The sequence below is a fragment of the Protopterus annectens genome, chromosome 8.part0 (genome assembly GCF_019279795.1).
Source record: "Protopterus annectens isolate FY-2018-M chromosome 8.part0, PAN1.0, whole genome shotgun sequence".
In the NCBI taxonomy this organism is placed as follows: domain Eukaryota; kingdom Metazoa; phylum Chordata; order Ceratodontiformes; family Protopteridae; genus Protopterus; species Protopterus annectens.
The window spans coordinates 331,747,166-331,765,467 of NC_056741.1; the positions used below are offsets into that span (position 1 = coordinate 331,747,166).

At 39.2% G+C, this 18,302-nt stretch overlaps 1 protein-coding gene across 1 annotated transcript in view; it reads left to right on the top strand.

The window, feature by feature from the left end:
• The first annotated feature begins 6,601 nt into the window (after positions 1 to 6,601).
• Positions 6,602 to 18,302, top strand: part of LOC122808789 (A-kinase anchor protein 13-like) — a 1,176,608-nt gene continuing 1,164,907 nt past the window's right edge. Inside the window, exon 1 of the mRNA XM_044079825.1 lies at positions 6,602 to 7,069. The gene's annotated coding sequence lies outside the window, so the exon portion shown is untranslated. The remainder of the gene's footprint in view (positions 7,070 to 18,302) is intronic.

An 18,302-nucleotide genomic window follows, 5' to 3' on the forward strand; every position in this document is an offset into this window, starting at 1 on the left:
GCATAGACTGGATTCGGGCCTGCTGGATCTAGCTTTGTTTGTGTAACTTGAGCACTAATCCAGACATTCTCTAAAGTATTCAATTGTATTTATTACTGCTTGGTTGTAACTTGATTAAAGTGCAGCTATCATTCTAAGTCTTTTGGATTAAGCACTTGGGCTTCAGACCAGTTGTTTTACATTAGGAAGGTTTATGGCAAGCACTGTGGTGGCAGGACAGGTAGCTTTCATCCTTCTAAGTTGGGAACTGCTGATTGAGAGCCCAGTGTCCAAGGGTATTAGTTCTGGTTTAGGCACTTGGGCTTCAGGCCAGTTATTTTACATTAAGAAGGTTTGTGGTCTGCACTCTTGTGGGAGAAGAGGCTGGACTCTGCCCTTCTGAGCTGGGAATTTCTGGTTTATGGTGCCTGAATATTTGAACTGTATCTTACTGAAATTGGTACACCTTGTTTGCTCTAGCATAGACTAGATCCAGGCCTGCTGAATCTAGCTTTGTTTATATGCTTGTTGTTTGTTTGCTTGTTATTTCCCTGGAAGCTAGTTCCACCTAATACGCGGCTTCTCAGCGCTTCTGTGGATCACTAGTGATATCTGCATTGCTTACTGTACTAGTTCCTTGTTTCACTTGAAAGAAAGTTACTGTTTGTCATTTTTGCATTTAGTTACTTGTAACACATTGCACTCAAGTTACCTGGCACTTGCTTACTAAAGCAATTATATAAGTCAGCACTAAAAATTAAAAGCACTACACCCTCACTCCCCACTGGCCCTTGTTTTCAATTATTAAGGAATTCCCAATATTATTCTAGCATGTCCAAAGGTCAGTTGTCAATCTCCTCTCCAGTCCAGCTGGTGAATCTGGGAATCTTGAGGCAATGTTATAACTGCCTCATGTACACAGACAACCCTCTCCTCCTCCCACATAACACAAATTCTTGCGAGAGATGCAGCTATTTAGCCAAACTGGAGGCTGAGCTCTCTCAACTCAGGACTGGCAAGACCAGACAGGAGGAGAAGGCAACTACACACACCACAAAACCAGCCTCACATAATGCTACCACACCACTGAATCAAACACATAAACACACAAAGACATACTCAGAGGCTCTCAGTAAAAATTTACCTAAACAGCAGAGGCCTCCAAAGCAGACACCCAAACAACTGCTACCTCAAGACACCCCACAAGCAACACATAAACCACAAAAGCAGTGTGCAAAGCAGTCACAGCCCTTAAGGCCAAATACAACACCAAACATACTTGTCATAGGTGACTCCATAGTCAGACACACTGACGTCCCACTCACCAGGCTGAACAAGGAGAGGGTCACAGTAAGCTGCCTATCGGGTGCTAGAATCCGCCACATAACACAAGCACTCTGGTCACTCCACGGCAAGTACAAATATGACACAGTCATTGTCCATGCTGGTGTGAACGACCTGAGACGTACCTCCCTGGACTACATGAAAAGAGACATAGAGGAGCTCTCTGATTATGTAGCCCAGGCAGGTATGACCCTGACCCTGAGCAGTATCCTTCCTTCACCAAGAATGATGCCACAATATAGAGACAAGATGATCAGCTTTAACAATTGGCTTAATGTCTGGTGTCATTCAAAGGGGATCCAGTGTCTGTCTGCCTGGGATGACATGCTTGACAAGCCACGCTGCTTCGCAAGGGATGGCTTGCACCTGTCACCCCTGGGATTCTGGATATTGGCTAAGGCTCTTGCCACCCCATAGTGCCTTTTTAGGCAAGGCTCAAATTCTAAACCTACCACCCTAGAAAACAAAAATGGGAAGAAACTGAGGGTAATGCTGCTCAGTGCCAGAAGTCTAAATCTCAAAATGCACGCACTCGAGGCTCTTCTCAGTATGGAGAACATCGATGTCTGTGCTGTAACTGAAACCTGGTTCAAGGCTCCTGAGAGCACCCCGGCACTATTAGGTTTTACCTCATATCATGTGTTCCGGCCCCAAAACCCGGACCACACCACAAAAGGAGGGAGTGTATCCATATTCATAAAGGATACCCACACCTCCAGGTTGGTGGCAACGCACGAAGCTTCGGAAACCATCCAGGTGCAACTAACCATAGGCAAAACTGCTCTACAAATTGTAGAATGCTACAGGCCACCCTCTCAAACTCAGGAACCCCACACAGCCTTCCTGAAGACACTGGAGGGTATAAATGTATCTCCGAACACCATCATATTGGGTGACTTCAACTACCCGAATATAGACTGGGAACTTTACTCAAGCCCTAACTTTCTAGCCCAACGGTTCCTGGAGTTCATAAATTCAAATGCCATGGAACAGCTAGTCACTGTTCCCATGAGAGGAGAAAATATACTAGATCTCATTATCACAAACATGGGGACAAAATGCTCCACACCGGAAGTATATCCCTCATTGGTGAGATCTGATCATAAACTAATCTCACTGGAAATCCACATCCCGCCGCCACCCCAAACAAAAGAGACCACAGTGAAGAACTTCTCTAAAGCAAACTTCACACTACTCAAGACTGGTGTGGTATCCTTCAAGGCCCCTGAGCCAGTGGAAACCACAACCCAAGCTGCGGAAGCCCTTACAAATGCCTTCTATGAACACCTCCAGGACTGCATGGATCAGGCAATCCCAAATAAACCCAAGACTCTTTCCACAAAGGGCAAACGTCCAGTCTGGTGGACCCCAGCCATTAACAAACTTTACAATAAGAGGAGAAAGCTATTACATGATAGAACAAAATCCATAAAAGGGAAGTCACCCCTGATCATTATTAGTAAAAAATACGAGCACTCATAAAATCAACTAAGGCCAATTTTGAGAGAAAAATTGCCATGGATTCAAAGGACAATCATAAGGCCTTTTTCAGCTATGTTAGGAACCTGGGTGGAAACTCCCAGATATGCTCAGAATTAGTCCAAAATGATACAAAAATCACTGAACCCACAGACATTGCCAACATACTGGCAGACAGGTTCAGTGCAAACTTCACCCTCTCCCCTAAAGGAGAGATAACTATCCCAGCAGAGTGTAGCCTCCCAGACATCTCAAATGCGCAGGTGAATGCTGCTCTCTCTAAAGCTTAAAACACAGCATCAATGGGACCAGATGGTGTCCCCGGCTGTGTGCTACACGAGCTAAATGAGGAATTAAACCCGCACATAAGGCAGCTGTTTAATCTCAGCCTTACCACAGGATACGTGCCCAAGGAGTGGCGTACGGCAACTGTGGTCCCACTCCACAAAGGCGGTGCCTCTACGGACCCTGGTAATTACCGCCCCATAAGCTTAACAAGTCTAGTCTGCAAAGCTATGGAGAGGATCATAATGGAGCTCATAAACAAAGATATAGGGGACTTGCAGACATTGGACCCGACCCAGTTTGGCTTCGTCAAGGGAAGATCATGCCTTTTGAACTTGGTCGACTTCTTCGAAACAGTCACCAAGGCCATTGATGAGGGAAAGGCAGTCCATACAGCCTACCTTGACTTTGCAAAGGCCTTTGACACAATACCCCACTCGGGTATTGTAGAAAAACTTACCAGCTTAAATGTAAACCCATATGTCACAAGATGGGTTGCAAACTGGCATAAGGACAGAACCCACAGGGTTAGAGTTGCTGGCGCTATGTCAGACTCCAAGCCAGTCACAAGCGGTGTCCCACAGGGCTCGGTCCTTGGCCCCCTATTGTTCGGCATCTACTTCTCAGAAGTACAGGCCAACATGGGAGGACTTTGGCTGACAAAGTTTGCAGACGACTGCAAACTGGGCGCCATAGTGGAAAGTGCATCGGACACGGATATCCTTCAGAAGGGACTCACGGAAACAGATAGCTGGTGCCAGAGCCATGGCCTGAAGTTAAACGCCAAAAATGTATAGTCATACCCTTCGGGAAAAACAAGGTAACCCTAAGCTACCATATAGGTGGCAATCCACTAAGCACAGAAGAGGTTATCAGGGACCTGGGGACCCAGGTTGACAGTGGCCTTTCTCTTGACACTCACGTTGCTAAAGTGGTTAGAAAGACCTTCTACATTGCCCACCTGATCATGAAGGGATTCACATCCAGATCTAGTGAGGTCATTGTTCCCCTGTACTCTTCACTTATCAGACCAATGATCGAGTACAATGCCCCATTCGGGATGTATCGCACCCGACATCTGCAGCAATTGGAGAGACCCCAAAAGTTCCTCACCAAAAGGATAAAGGGACTCCAAAATCTGTCATATGCTGCCAGATTGAAGAAACTCCAGCTCTATTCAGTTGCATACCATCTGCTCAGAGGTGACATGTGCCTGACATACAAGGCCATGCCAACCCGGAATTAATGGACATGCTCCACCTCAAAAAATCCAAATCCACCAAAACCACTAGAGCAAGCGACTTAAACCTTAGCACGGATATAAATAGGACGCGCTGGAGAGATAGATTTATCACTCAGAGACTCCCTATGCTGTGGAATAAAATCCCGGTCCATGTGAGGCAGAGCACCTCGCTGGCTTTGTTCAAGAGAAATCTTGACCTGTGGATGGGAGATCGTAGGTTTATCCCGGGAATCATCTCTGTGTCACTGCTGGACAGAGGCACAACAAACTAATGGGCACAGTATTTTTTCATATAAGGGGTGGCGTAAGCCACAAAAATTTGGGCTAGGCTTATAAATGCCTTAGGGCAGATAGCCTAGTATAAACCTATGAACCTATGAACCTATAAGACATTTAGTGCTGTTTTTTTCCCAGGCAGTTCATGTTCATCTCGTCTTGTGAGATGAAGGGTATCTGAAAGTTTATTCCAGGCGTTTGAGACGTAGGTGCTAAATGGCCTTTTGCTTTCCTTTCATTTCCAAACTATCAAGGGACAGTAACAATGACCTCTCAGAACAGCCTTGATGTGTCATATGCCTAGGCCAGAAAGCCCATTTGGGTGTTTGCAGTGTGGCAAATGGACTATATGGATATCTGTTTATTATTATTTGCTTATTAATCAATTAAGTAATTTTTTTCAGAGCAGGATCTTTTCAGCCATGACCTTTGCCCCAGGCAAGGGTAAAACTAATATAAATAGATTGAAGTAAACAGTTGAATAGCGTACTTTTGGTAGGCAAAAGAAAATGTGAGTATGTAGAAAAAGTCCACATCGATAGAGATGCATACAACAGTCTACAGACACAGTAAGTGGAGGTCAGGATTTAACCTCTTGAGCTGTGAGGCATAAATCTTTTGCACTGAGATGGTCTGTTGCCTGCAAGTGTCCTTTGGTCTACACGGAGTGTCACCCACTGAAGAGTACTGAGCACTGTGCATCGACGGAAGGAGAAACAGTATTACTGAATGTAACTGCCCAGTGATATGCTAATGCCTTATATTTAGCCAGGTCTTTCCTGAGTCAATAATTTACAAAAATTGAATAGTATCAGCAGTAGACAACAGGTAGTAGCTTGTAAACTTGTTCTTGGAAATGAATGCTAGAAACGGAAAGACATTATACTGTAGTCCTAGTCTCGGTATAGCCTATGCATGCTGAGAATTACAAGTTGTAATTCAATACAAAGGCCACATCTCAAACAACGTACTAATTTTAAATACTAAACATTTCATTCTGGACTGCTGCTATGCCATTATATTTATTGCTTCATTAAATCTCAACTTCTTGAACTCAGACCTTTAAAACCATTCGCCTGTAGTACAACTGACATGGAGGAGGCAGGATTGGCTTATGCCAAGCTTGCTAAATGCTCCAAACATCGCTGCCTTTGTCTTTAGGAGATTAAAGATAAGCCTTTTTTCCCTGGTTGCTGGCCACGCCTTCAGTTTAGGAGAAGATGTGTTGGAGGTAACAGCTGATGAGCTGCGTGTGAGATCATCAGTAAAGATCTAATAATCATGTATACCACGTAAATGTTTCTTTATTGCCACATAACTGCCACACAAAGTAAATAAAATATTTAAAATACAAGGTAACTGCAGTACAATAATTTTGGTACTCCTTTAGAGACTTGTGTTACAGTTAGAAAGTATAATATTTTTATTTCATTAAGTGGAAAGCCAAGACATTACAGGAAGAAACTAAATGTAATTTGATAAACTCTTCTAAAAGAAAGAGTACCAAAGCAGTGATGACATAAAAATGGGGGAGGGAAAAACTCAGTATGTATAATGAGAAATAACTTTTGTTCATTGGGTGAACTGTATATAAATGGAAACGCTTGACCACAGGGGTGACACTGCAGGACAAACTATGTTTCTCAAGGAAACAAAGGGCTGACACATAGGCAGACTGAGTTCAATACAGCGTGAAAATAATCCTGTGGTGATTCACAGGTTTGTTAGGCTTGTGTTAGCCACATAATAGGGCACATACTTAATACTTATGTGCCATCAGCTTTTATTTACCTGCATTTGTTTGATAAACGGAAGGCTTCATGGGACCTGAGAGGCTTTTTTTAAGAAACTTTTTTCTTTTGTGTTTTGTATTCAGCATGCTGTTAGTGCTCAGAAAGCTGTTTTCTTTTAATTAGATGCCTGTATCTTTAAGTTAAGGATTCTCAGCTTTGTTGCAACACAAGGTGTATTACTATTAACAAGGAAGATTGAACCCTATTGGCTGGTTTGCTGGCTTTTGGGCATTAAAATGCTATACATTTACAGAGGGGTGGGGCAGGTATGAAGTGTTGTCTCAGGTAAGAAAGTTCAGATTTCCTTGAAGGTACAGGGTGGCATGATATCCATACAAACTTCTGTTTCTCATCTATACTACGAGGGGGTTCTTATCAGTGAAGAATAAGAGTTGCTGGTGTTTATTGTCAAGTTAACACTACTGTACTACTTCTATGGAAAAGGTGGAACTAAATGTTGGTATACAGTGCACGTTTTTAATATAGACATCGAAGCAGAAAAGAATATTTGTGGAGTTGATTTTATGGCTTGTCATATTCTGGAAATAAGTCTCTTTGCAGTCTGTGACTTGCAGAATACAGTGGATGTTGAGTGTCTTTTTCTGTGCTTGCTGTCTCACTCTCTGCCTGGTGAAGGCATCACAAAAGGCAGTCATCAGAACTGAAAACAGTGAGTCTAACTTTAGTTTTTATTTTTAAATGCCTTTTGAGTAGCATGACTGGTTGTAGTTTTTAATTGTTGGAGAAAGTATTTTTAATTGGACTCTGGCATTTTTAAAGTATAACTACATTTTAATGAGAAGTATTTAAATGTTCACAGATACTATAGCTTTTCACAGCACACATTTTACTGTTAATAAAAAACATGAAGTGAGTATTGATAACTGTCAGAATACTTGTGCTGTAGGGAAAAATATGACGTTATTATAGGTACTGAAGACTTGAGAACTCAGACCAGTTTTGTCCTGTGAGGCAGGGTTCTGAGCTTACTTTTTCACTATGACCTAAAAATGTTTTATGGCAACCTGAATGTCACCAGCAGTCTGACTCGTTATCCCAGTCTTTATGTATGATGAACCATGCCTGTATATGCCATTTGATGGAAGAATCAGAAGTGACAATGGGAAAATGATAGCTGACTGGTAGTTTGCCACTTCACCTAAACTTATGTTGTAATAGGAAGAGCCATCCCCTGATATTTGTTTAGCTTTCTGGCTTTAAAAACAGTGCAGGTAGCCAAATTACAGAACATAAAATACTAAGTATCTAGGAAAACTGAAGGCATGTCTCCGCTTCCTGGTGTAATACAGCAGTGTGCTCTAGGTCATTTATGACATTAGAGCAGAACAAAAAAAAGGGAATGTAGTGTGCTGGGTGTACAGCAGAATTGGTAAGACAGCATAAGGGAAAACAGACTTTGTACACACAGAATTGCAAACAAGTAAATGAGCATGAGATTATTAGAAAAACTAGTACTATAATGTGAGACACGACTGCTTTGTATTAGAAACTGCAGACCTAAAAAAGTGACTGCAAGTAGAACTAGTAAAGTTAAGATCCCTGTTTCATTTTGTCATGTCTTCATGCCATTATATGGAAGCAGATCATTAGTAATGATGGTGGCCTGAGACTGAGACGGTACACATAGTTATTAATTCAGTAAGGAAATGTGCAGCATCTTCTGTTAACCACTGGTGTTCCTGGGGAAGTGATGTCCTGCGTGCATCAGAGGCTTAATATTGTATTTAAAGCAATTAAGGTGCCTTTAAATGAGAATAGGAAGAAATCCACTGGCTTCTGTTATTATTGCATGACCTTGGATATGATCCTGAAAAGCAGATCTCGAAGAAGGTATGTTGGAGGCCATGTGTGTCCAGGGTTATGGTGTAACTCACTGAGTTGATTTCCAGTGTTTGTTTTTTTTTTTGGGGGGGGCAAACCTTCAAACCTCACTCCATGCAGAGGGTACTTTGTAAATAACTTTGTGAACTGAATGATTTCTTTGTTGGTATCAACTGTTTGGGTTTCTAGAAAAAGCATATTAGCAGGACCAATGAATAACAGATGGCACCAATGAACAACAGACATATCCATTTCATTGCTGTCAAGTAGGGGTATAGTAGAACTATATTGCAAATGTCTGCCTTCTACTCTTATATTCTTCTCCATCCTGTAGTTTTTTCAACCTACTTCTTACCCTTATACAAATTGGTTATGAACAGGTGGCAGCACAGAACTCCTACACAGAAACCAGAATCTATTCGTCCCTAGCATACCTCTCAACTGTCCAGATGACTGCCTCTTATTTTTGTTCTGCTCCATATAAAATTTGTGGTTTTCTGGAAATTGAGGATTAAAGTCAGTAAATAAAGTCATCCATTTGTTTCAGACTTCACATCCTTCAGAAAATGCATACCAATATAATTACCATTATTCTAGCAACCTTCTAAGCTTATAAGAGCAATATTTACAATCTGTCCTTATTTTTAGGCCTTTGTCCCCCCCATTACTTTTGCCTTGGTCCAGATTTCTTCTGCTAAGAAACTGAGAGTTATGGTCCCTAGTCACCTTAACATGAAAATTAAGCCATTTGCTGTCTTATAGGAATCGTACATGGTGTCGTAACAAATTAACAGCTACTCCTCAAACGGGGCAAAGTGCCCTCCTACAGCCTCGAGTAATACCCATCCTGCCCTATCACTGTTTAATAAAGAACAGTTTTGGGGAAGCAGCACATTATATGCTTAGAACATCCAGAGCTGCTGGGGAACCAGATGGGAGCAAGATCATGTAATACAATATCATTTGTGAAGCATTTGTTTAGGATTTTGTAACTTTAACTGTCTGGAGGTGTGACATTATTTGAAAATACTATGAAGCTGCTAGAGTTCTAGCTTGAGTTGTGTAACTGAGTTCATTATGTTGTTGGATGTGTAAATATTGCCACATTCCAAGGATACAATGTAGCTTAGTGTATGTCTGGATGAATTCTAACACTGATGTGACACTGCCGAAGTAGTTTAAGGTATATGCATTTTGAAACATTTTAGTGTTAGTATTTCAACATTGCATACTCTTAGTTTGATGCTAGTAAGATCAGAAAGCTGTAGGTTCTCTTCACACTCCTTGCAATCATATTCTAATACTGACAATACAGGGAAGGCTACATTTCTGAGAAAATATCATGTGCATGGAAAACTAAACCAAGGTTTTGTGTACCTTAGTTTGTGGCACAAGTCAGCTGGATATTAAAATGGAGGAGTATGACTATTTGCAGGCTCAGCCTGGAATACATACACAACAGCAAAAATAAAGTAAGAATAAGACTAAAAATGACATTGTATAGAAACATACCATAGATATGAAATATTTACAAGAAGGTTTAAGTAGGCTCAGAAGTATATAAATGCATAATACAAGTGTTTATAAAACTTCAAATGATATCACAATGCATCATAACACATCAAAAGTTTCACAATAACTGCATTATAACTTTAAGAATTCAACAACACTAAATTTTCACAAGGTATTACTCTAGTAACGATGATCATTCACTGTTTTTCTCTCGTATATTGGTATTTATTTTTTAATATTACAATTGTAATCTCATTGTGTATTAAATTCACAGGGTATTACTCCAGTAACAATGATCATTCACTGTTTTTCTCTCATACACTGTTTTACTCTCATATATTGTATTTATTTTTTTAATATTACAATTGTAATCTCATTGTGTATTAAACTTAAACTTTACTGTAGCATACGTCTCCCTAAAGCTGTTTCTATCAAGACCCCAAATATTCTTTGCAACACCAAGTACCAAGCTTCATAAGAAGAATTTGACAAAACAAAGTCAGTATTTTATTCGTGAGCTTGTAACTCTGCATCTTAAAAATTACATAAGTGCGATAAAATGGTGAAAACAGACGGACTGCCAATACAAGAATTAAGAGAAATCATAAAGACCCCTTCACAAATAGGGGTCTAAGTGTCTCATCCCAAAAGTACAAGCATCGTTCTGGAAATTACAAGTAGAGCATTCCAGTCATAGCTCTCGACTTTCCCTGATTTAACAGAAAGTCCCCACATTTGCCTCCTATATTTTTAGTCTGTTCCCCACGAAATTGTTGCCAAACTGTTGAAAATTTCTGTTAAACACAAAAAGAAAAATCTAGCGAAGTGACAATTTCAGGCCAATAAAGCCAAACCCCACTAGCTGTGGACATGCATGTTTCTGCCTTCTTATGGCATAATCAGCACAGCATAAGTGGAATGTTTGGCTAATATTTGGAAACACAGGGTTGCTGTACCCAACTGATAGGATAGAATAGACTTAAGAGAAAAAGTCATGGACATTCGGAACTGCCATTAGGCTGAAACACCTTTAATTTGCATATATCCCATGTTGCCTCTAATATAAGAGGTTTAATGTATCACACAGTGAAAAGTCTAGCTTTGCTAGATTTTTCTTCTATTTCTAAATATTGACAAACATTTGAGTTTCAGACTCGTACCTTCAGAAACTTTCTAAGTACATAAAAACAGTATTTGAAATCTGACTGATTTTTGGTACTTTATCCCTCATTTTATTTTGGCTTTGTTCCTGATTCTTGAGCTAAGAGGTAGGCTTTCACTAAAATAAAGAGGTCTGGCTGATTGGTATGCAAGAAGCAACTCCTTGATGTTGGAGTGACCCAGATCATGAAAGTGTAGTTACGTAAGTACTAATACTTTGTACGTTGGCTTTTAGGATAGTGAAAAAAACTAGTGAAAACCACACAGAACTGGTGTAACACAAGTGTAATAAATGACGCCTGACAACACTCGTGTTACATGATTCTATACAATCGTCAAACCATCATAATCAGAAGCATCAAGCCCAAAAGCTGTGAGACCAGAGCATGCACAATCCTAGTACAATTCTCATTTGTCATTAGGGGTTTAGTTTGTGGAATGTTCCTTAGGTGATATAAAGCAGATTTTACAACAGCTGTTACTTGGTCCCTTTAAAGAGTCTCACCTAAAATACCTACTTGGACATGAGCTCTAATCTCATTACTGCATTGTTACAATGGGGATGCTGGGGACTATAGAAGGCCTTAATCCAAGTCTCTGAGCGGTCATAGCATTGGTTTTACTAGGACTGAACTTTAATTATTCTTCTTCCAGCCAATAATGGCATTCAAATTTTCTTATGATACAAGATATAACGTATATTTATAAAGGAGCACACCTGACTCTGGGCTTCCCATTACTTTAATCTTCACACAATGTGCACCTTTGGTTACCCAGTCATCTTGTTATAAGTTGCTAATAATGTCATTAAACTACAGCATTTAAAGTAAAACTGCAAGTTTAACTCGCAGAACTGCAGCATAGTAGAAAGGCAGTTAACTTCATCTTACATCTCCAACTCAAAAGCTGGCACACCAGAGTCAGTGGCGGCTGGTGACTTCAAATCAAAGGGGGGCTGCAGGAGACAGCTGAATGGGCGGGGCCAACAAGAAGGGGTGTGGTCAACTAAAAAGTGGTGGAGCTATGGTGCAATGGGATCAGTGCTGGACATGCTTACTTATTTACATGAAATAAATGCTCAGTCAGTATGGTGCATGCTGAATACTCTACACAGCACACATTGTTACATACATACACACACACACACACACACACACACACACACACACACACACACACACACAGTCATGTGGCTAATATTATGTCCCTCAACAAGTTACCTTACATTTTGCTACTTTAGGTGCAGAAACCAAGACTGCAAAGTGTGTAAACATTTATTCTTACAGAAAAAGTACATTTGCTAGCATTCTTTCACTATGCTCAAAACCACAAAAACTGGTATTTTAAATACACTGCTACCCTGTGTGCCAAACTATCATTATGAGAGTCCAAGCAAGACAAAATGAAGCGGAGAAGAAAAAAATATTTCAATGCCTTGGCTACATGACAGCTTACTTAATATCTAGATGGAAACAAAGGTTGTGAGACATGAAAAAAATAAATTACTTTTTAAATACATTACTGGAAAGACAGTCAAAATAAAGTATAAAAAAACAAGCAGCCAACCAACAAAATGCATTTTCTGAATACGCATAAATCAACAGTATAAAAATATGACAGAAAACCAGAACATTCTGCAAAATCAAGGACAGCTTAAAAGCCATGACTGTACTTGTGTCTACCTTGGATACTCTAACTGCTCCTTGCCTGGACACATCTAAAGTCACTACATGGGGGAGTGGGGTACAACAAGCATGTCACAATTTGAAACGTCTCTGGCTGATGGCGATGGCCCTGACACATTGCATATACTCTCAACCTCACAGTAAGAAATCTGGATAAAGCCATAAATAAAAGTAGGACAAAGGCCCAAAAATACAGACAATTTTTAAATATTGCTCTTACAAACTTAGAAAGTTTAGTAGGTCTTGCATCAGTATGAATTTTCTGTAGGGCATGAAGTCTGAAACTCAAACATCTGTCATTTTCTAACTTCAATCTTTAATGAAAATCTGTAGACAGACACATGCTTTACACATTCTTTTTAGAGAGAAGAATGATATACTGCGTATATAGAGGCAAAGAGCCTGTGTGTGATCACCTTTGTAAACATGAAAATGCTGAAATTGTCACAGCCTGACCCGTTTCCTGTGATCCTGTGATTTGATTACAGGGCATCGTATTATCTTAGTTTTATATCCTTCTCTTGCATAAAATATGCTAATAAGACCTTTTATCAAAGTTAAACACTTTCATACTGAAGCATTTATTCATCTAATAAAGTATCTGATCTTGATTTTTTTGCACTATAACAAGTTTGAGTGGTGTAAAAGTAGCGTTTAGCCAACTGCCCACTACAAATTAGCTCTGACTCTAAGTAACAAGAGTGTCACTGCATTTGCACTTTGTCTATATAGATTAGATTACAGCAAAATTCATACCATGTTCCCCATTGTTTGTTTTCTTGGCCAAGTGCACCCATTTGGCTTTTTTTAAACATTCCTATATGCTGGCAGGACTTCATGTTTGCCATTAAGCTATTAACACTTTAGCAACTACACTGTGCACACACTAAAAATATGTTTTTAAAGATTTTTACCAAGCTGCTTTTGAAGGAAATAGAGAGCAGAGTAATGTCAGTGCCCTGAACTCCACAAAAACAGAAGCACACACTTTTCATGTAGCAGTATCAATGACACAGTTTAACAGAAATACAAGACTCTCCTTTATGTCACAACATAGCACAAGATCCATAACTGTTTTGCAAAAGCAGTTTTTCAGACTGAGAGAAATGAGGTTCAACCGTTACACCTGCTTAGTGAAATCAGAAAATTTAAAAAAATAAATAAAACTTAGTGAATCTAACCAAACTTAAAATCGTAACCCTAAAAACACTGTTAATAACCCTAAAACTGTAACACCAGTCCTAAACCTAAAACCCTAGCATTAATCCCTCGACAGGCTTCAGAAAGTGAAACTTACAATTACACTACTTTTATATAACAGCCATGGTCCTCTTACCAGTACCTGTCATAGGTCAAAGCCAGCTGTTATTGGCCCTTCTTAACTGTCAGTGTCCTATTTGCCAGCCATCACTATAAACTTAAGTTATCCCACTGCAAGATGTTCCCAAACAGTTAATTACTATGACACCATTATAACCAGCATACCTGCATTCACAGCAAAGAAAACTATACTGGTGCTGCCACTCCCAGAAAACTACCCATTTTTTTAGTGATGCTTACTTCAGTTTTCTAAGTCTACTAGTTTGATTCCAGCTATAGTGCTTATTTTTCCTTTGTTACACAACTACACTTTTAAATGTTGAACAATTTTTCAAATCACCAATATTAACAAACACCTTGAAATATACCATGAATGCTATACCACAATCTAATATGACATGTTAAGTAAACATTTTTCAATTGGTTACTCCAGGAGGCAAGTGCTAGACAACTTCCTACCTCATTGCTAACCACATAAATTCCCCCCAAACTTTTTGTACTTCACACAAAGTATGAATGAAATCCTGTGAACTAATTAACCCAGCTGAAAAGTGTAGTAATACACTAGTTCCACCATACAACTGAACTAACCACCAACATTTGGGCCATTTTCTGCTGATAATATATATAATCCATATCTTGTAAAGCTTCAGCTGCCACCATCTTTATTATTATCTGCCTCAATCATGCAAAAGCAATTAAAGAATTCAGGACTAGAATGTGCTCATACAACACTTACTATATATTCCTTTAATGACAACACAGATACTAAGAACCAATTGTACACTATGAACGGAACACACAGGAAGTGGTTAATTCAAGCAACAGATGAGATTACTACTATAAGACAACCCCACTTTTGGCAACAAGAACAAAGTTAAATGTACTGTCTGTACTCCTGTAATTTTATTTTACAAGTTGGCAACCAAACAGTTTTAAGCAATTATTGTTATATACGGCAAAATGGCTTTTTTAAATGGTATTTAGTAAATAAAATATTGCATTACACTAGTACTGCATAGGGTAGGCTTCAGAAGAACATTTTGGAAAGGCTGCAGTGAGAACCTGCTTAGAAAGAATTCCAGGCTGCAGGGAGAACCTGCTTAGAATTCCATGGTTCAGTTTTATTAGTGCCAGTATTTTCAGATCTGAAGCCTTCTTTACTTTAATTGTAAAACATGGAAAGTGCTTGTTCTATCACAAAACTAGAAGGATTTCATACTGCACTGTACATCCAACATCATGCAGGTTGTTCTATGTATATAGTGCTGTTAAACACAGCAAGTAAAGTGGGGCTGTGTGATTCCCCAAACCAGAGTTCAGTGAAAAAGGGTTGCCAACAGAACTCGAGAGAGTAAACACACCTGCTTCAAATGAAAATTAATAGTGTAAATAACATGGCAAGGAACAGTATTATGGTGTGAACTTGCCAGCAGAGTGTTTTTGTAATGTGCTTCAGGAAGCAATTAGACTGGCATTAAATCTGGCCAACAACAATGTCATTTAAGAACATTATCTTTGGTAATCCATATTTAAGGCAATACCAAGGACTACACATTCCTTTAAATTCCTGTTGCATATTGCAGCCAAACTAACTGTACCTCCACTAGTTTTCAAGAAATATATGCATTCATAGAATCATATCTCTTTCCACCTTCATGATTCACAACAAAAAAATAAAATAAAATAAAACTCTGTTCTTCACTCAGCCTGCTCTCTTCCAATCTTTCCCAATTTACCATATAGTTGTCAGGGACCCTAACTTTCTGAAACATAGTTACAGTAACTGAAAAAAAAAACACAGCATACCTCAGTCAGCTTTATGTCTCTTTATCCACAACCGCCCCTTAGCTATGCTACCCCTACCTTGCTATCTTCTCCAAAAAATCTGACGTGCATTTTCTACAAAAACACCTATTCCTCTCTACTTTACACATCAATAAGACACACAACATTTTCTTAGAACTATTTTGGTTAAGTTGACAATGAATCATGCCCTGCCATTAAGCAGAAATTAAAATGCTACTTTCCTGATTTATTGACAATAAAATGTTCATCAATTCATTTCAGTCTTACAGCTAAACTCAAGAGGAACATGGATGAGTGGATGGGGCAGCATAAATTCTTACGGAGGATAGCACCCACAACCCTCCTGGACACAGGCAGTCATCACTAAATGCAATCTTGGGTATTGACTAGTACTTCTATGGTATTACATTGAGTTGAAACGGGTAGGCTTAAAATGATCTGTGGATCAGTAGCCTAGTAATCTCCTATGACCCTATGATCCTAAATGCTATGAATAGCGAGTCTCAACTGTAGATCTACTTAGTCCCCCATGCCAGAGTAAAAACTCTGACCTACAGACATGTAGTCTAGAATCAAGCTTGGATATGCAATACTTGCTACTATATTATCATGTTATTGGTGCTTCAGACTATCACAACATCCTGAAAGGAAATGAAAGGAAAATCTGTACTGCCCTTAACATCCATCTTGTAGACATACCCTCTAGCAATCCAACTGTACCAAAAGACAGGCTGCATATCAGTCACTATTCCCAAATTAATCTATAACCTAGATTTTTGCAAAATAATTTTTCCTTTCCTGCAGTCTTTACCATTACGTGAAACTAATTTTTCAAATTAATTTTCTAAATCCCACACAATGTATGATGAATTCTAATTCTTATACTGACTAAACATTAATATGTTATCATGCTCAACCTAGAGCCAAATGGATTCGTGAACTTTACCAGCTGTCACATATTGCCTACCTACAGCTGCCTTGGCATAACAAGAAAGTTCCGGAGACATAGCCCTCCTGATTTAATAGGGGAAAAAGTTTATTCCTCAAAATTCTAAGTTTACTTCCTGCTAGATGTAAATTTATGACTATCCTTTGCCATTCACTCAAGAAGGGAGAGAATATGATGAGGGGCAAATGTCTTAACTAAAAGATTAACTTCTGGTAATAATGGAGTCTTAGGTATCTGTATCCATCTAAAAAAATGTACTTTTATTTCCATCCAATCTGAACTTTTAGTCTACAGATATTGCAACAAAGGTTTGACATTGAGCTAACAACTTATGATGTATCTGATCGATCAGGATCCTCAGATACTCTGTTCTTGCTACTGCCAAACATGGAATTTCTTTTTATACCCTTAATGTCCAGCATGCCAAGTGAAAGAGCTTAGTTTCTGATAGTTTTAATCCAGAAATCCTAGCAAATTCCTGAAAATCTTTCAAAATCCACAAAGCACAGCTATGTGGAGACAGCAGCCATATCACACAATCATCAGCAAGCCAATATGTCAGGAGTGGATCCTTAGTAGAAATAGTAATAGAATCACTTATGTGCTTGGACTTCAAAACTCATCAAGCACTGCCATTACAAAAAGAAATAACGGGGAGAGAGGGAAGCCCAATAGCATGCCTCGACTTAGTTTAATAGGTGCAGACAGTAGGTCATTGATGGAAATGTACTCTGCAGCCTCAGAGTATAACAACTTGCATTTTGAAATGAAGTGAGGAGGGATTCACTCTTTTCTAAGAGAGCCATTTAAAAAATTCCACTCTATGCATTCAAAGGCTATATGAAAATCCAGTAAAATAACACCTGACTGGTGATTATTAACATGTTCTGCTTTTTGAATATGCAACCATAAATGCACAAAATCCACCCCCACCCTTTATGAAGTGCTGATGATTCAGTGGAAAGTATCTGGGAAAAATTTTATCCAGCCTGTTTGCCAAGATTTTCTCATAAATCTTCACTCCCAACTATAAAATTGAAATTGGTCTATAATTAGCAGTATTATATCTATTCTTGTCATGCCTGGGAAGAAGAATCACGTCAGCCTTATTTGCTTCCCCCAGAAAATATCTCATTCTTTCTATACATTGGAGGTATTCTAGTAATGGCTACACCATAATAGCACTATAAGCCTAATATAATCTTGTGTTAGGCCATCAAGTCCTGGAGCTTTACAAGCTGTAAGATCTTGTATAGTGTCCTGAACCTTGGCTAAGGAAATATCTTCCCTTAACAACGGTCTCTCCTCCCATTCAAACTGTTTAAAAGTCACCCTTGATAAAAAAAAAAAAAAATAACAACCCTCATACGATCTAACTTCATAATGGAAGTATACATTGCTGTAATACTTGTAAAATAACTAATTTATCCATCAACATATTGATTATTTACATATTTTTCTGTCATACTGTGTTACACATACCTTCTTGAAAAGAAACTCTGTACGTCCAGCGAACGAAATTAGCCCGCCAAGCAAATAAAATCCACAACCGGTCAACCGCAAACAAGTTTACTCACTAAACTGGCTGCAACTGTTTGCTTCTCGCTCTTTTCCCAGCACATAAA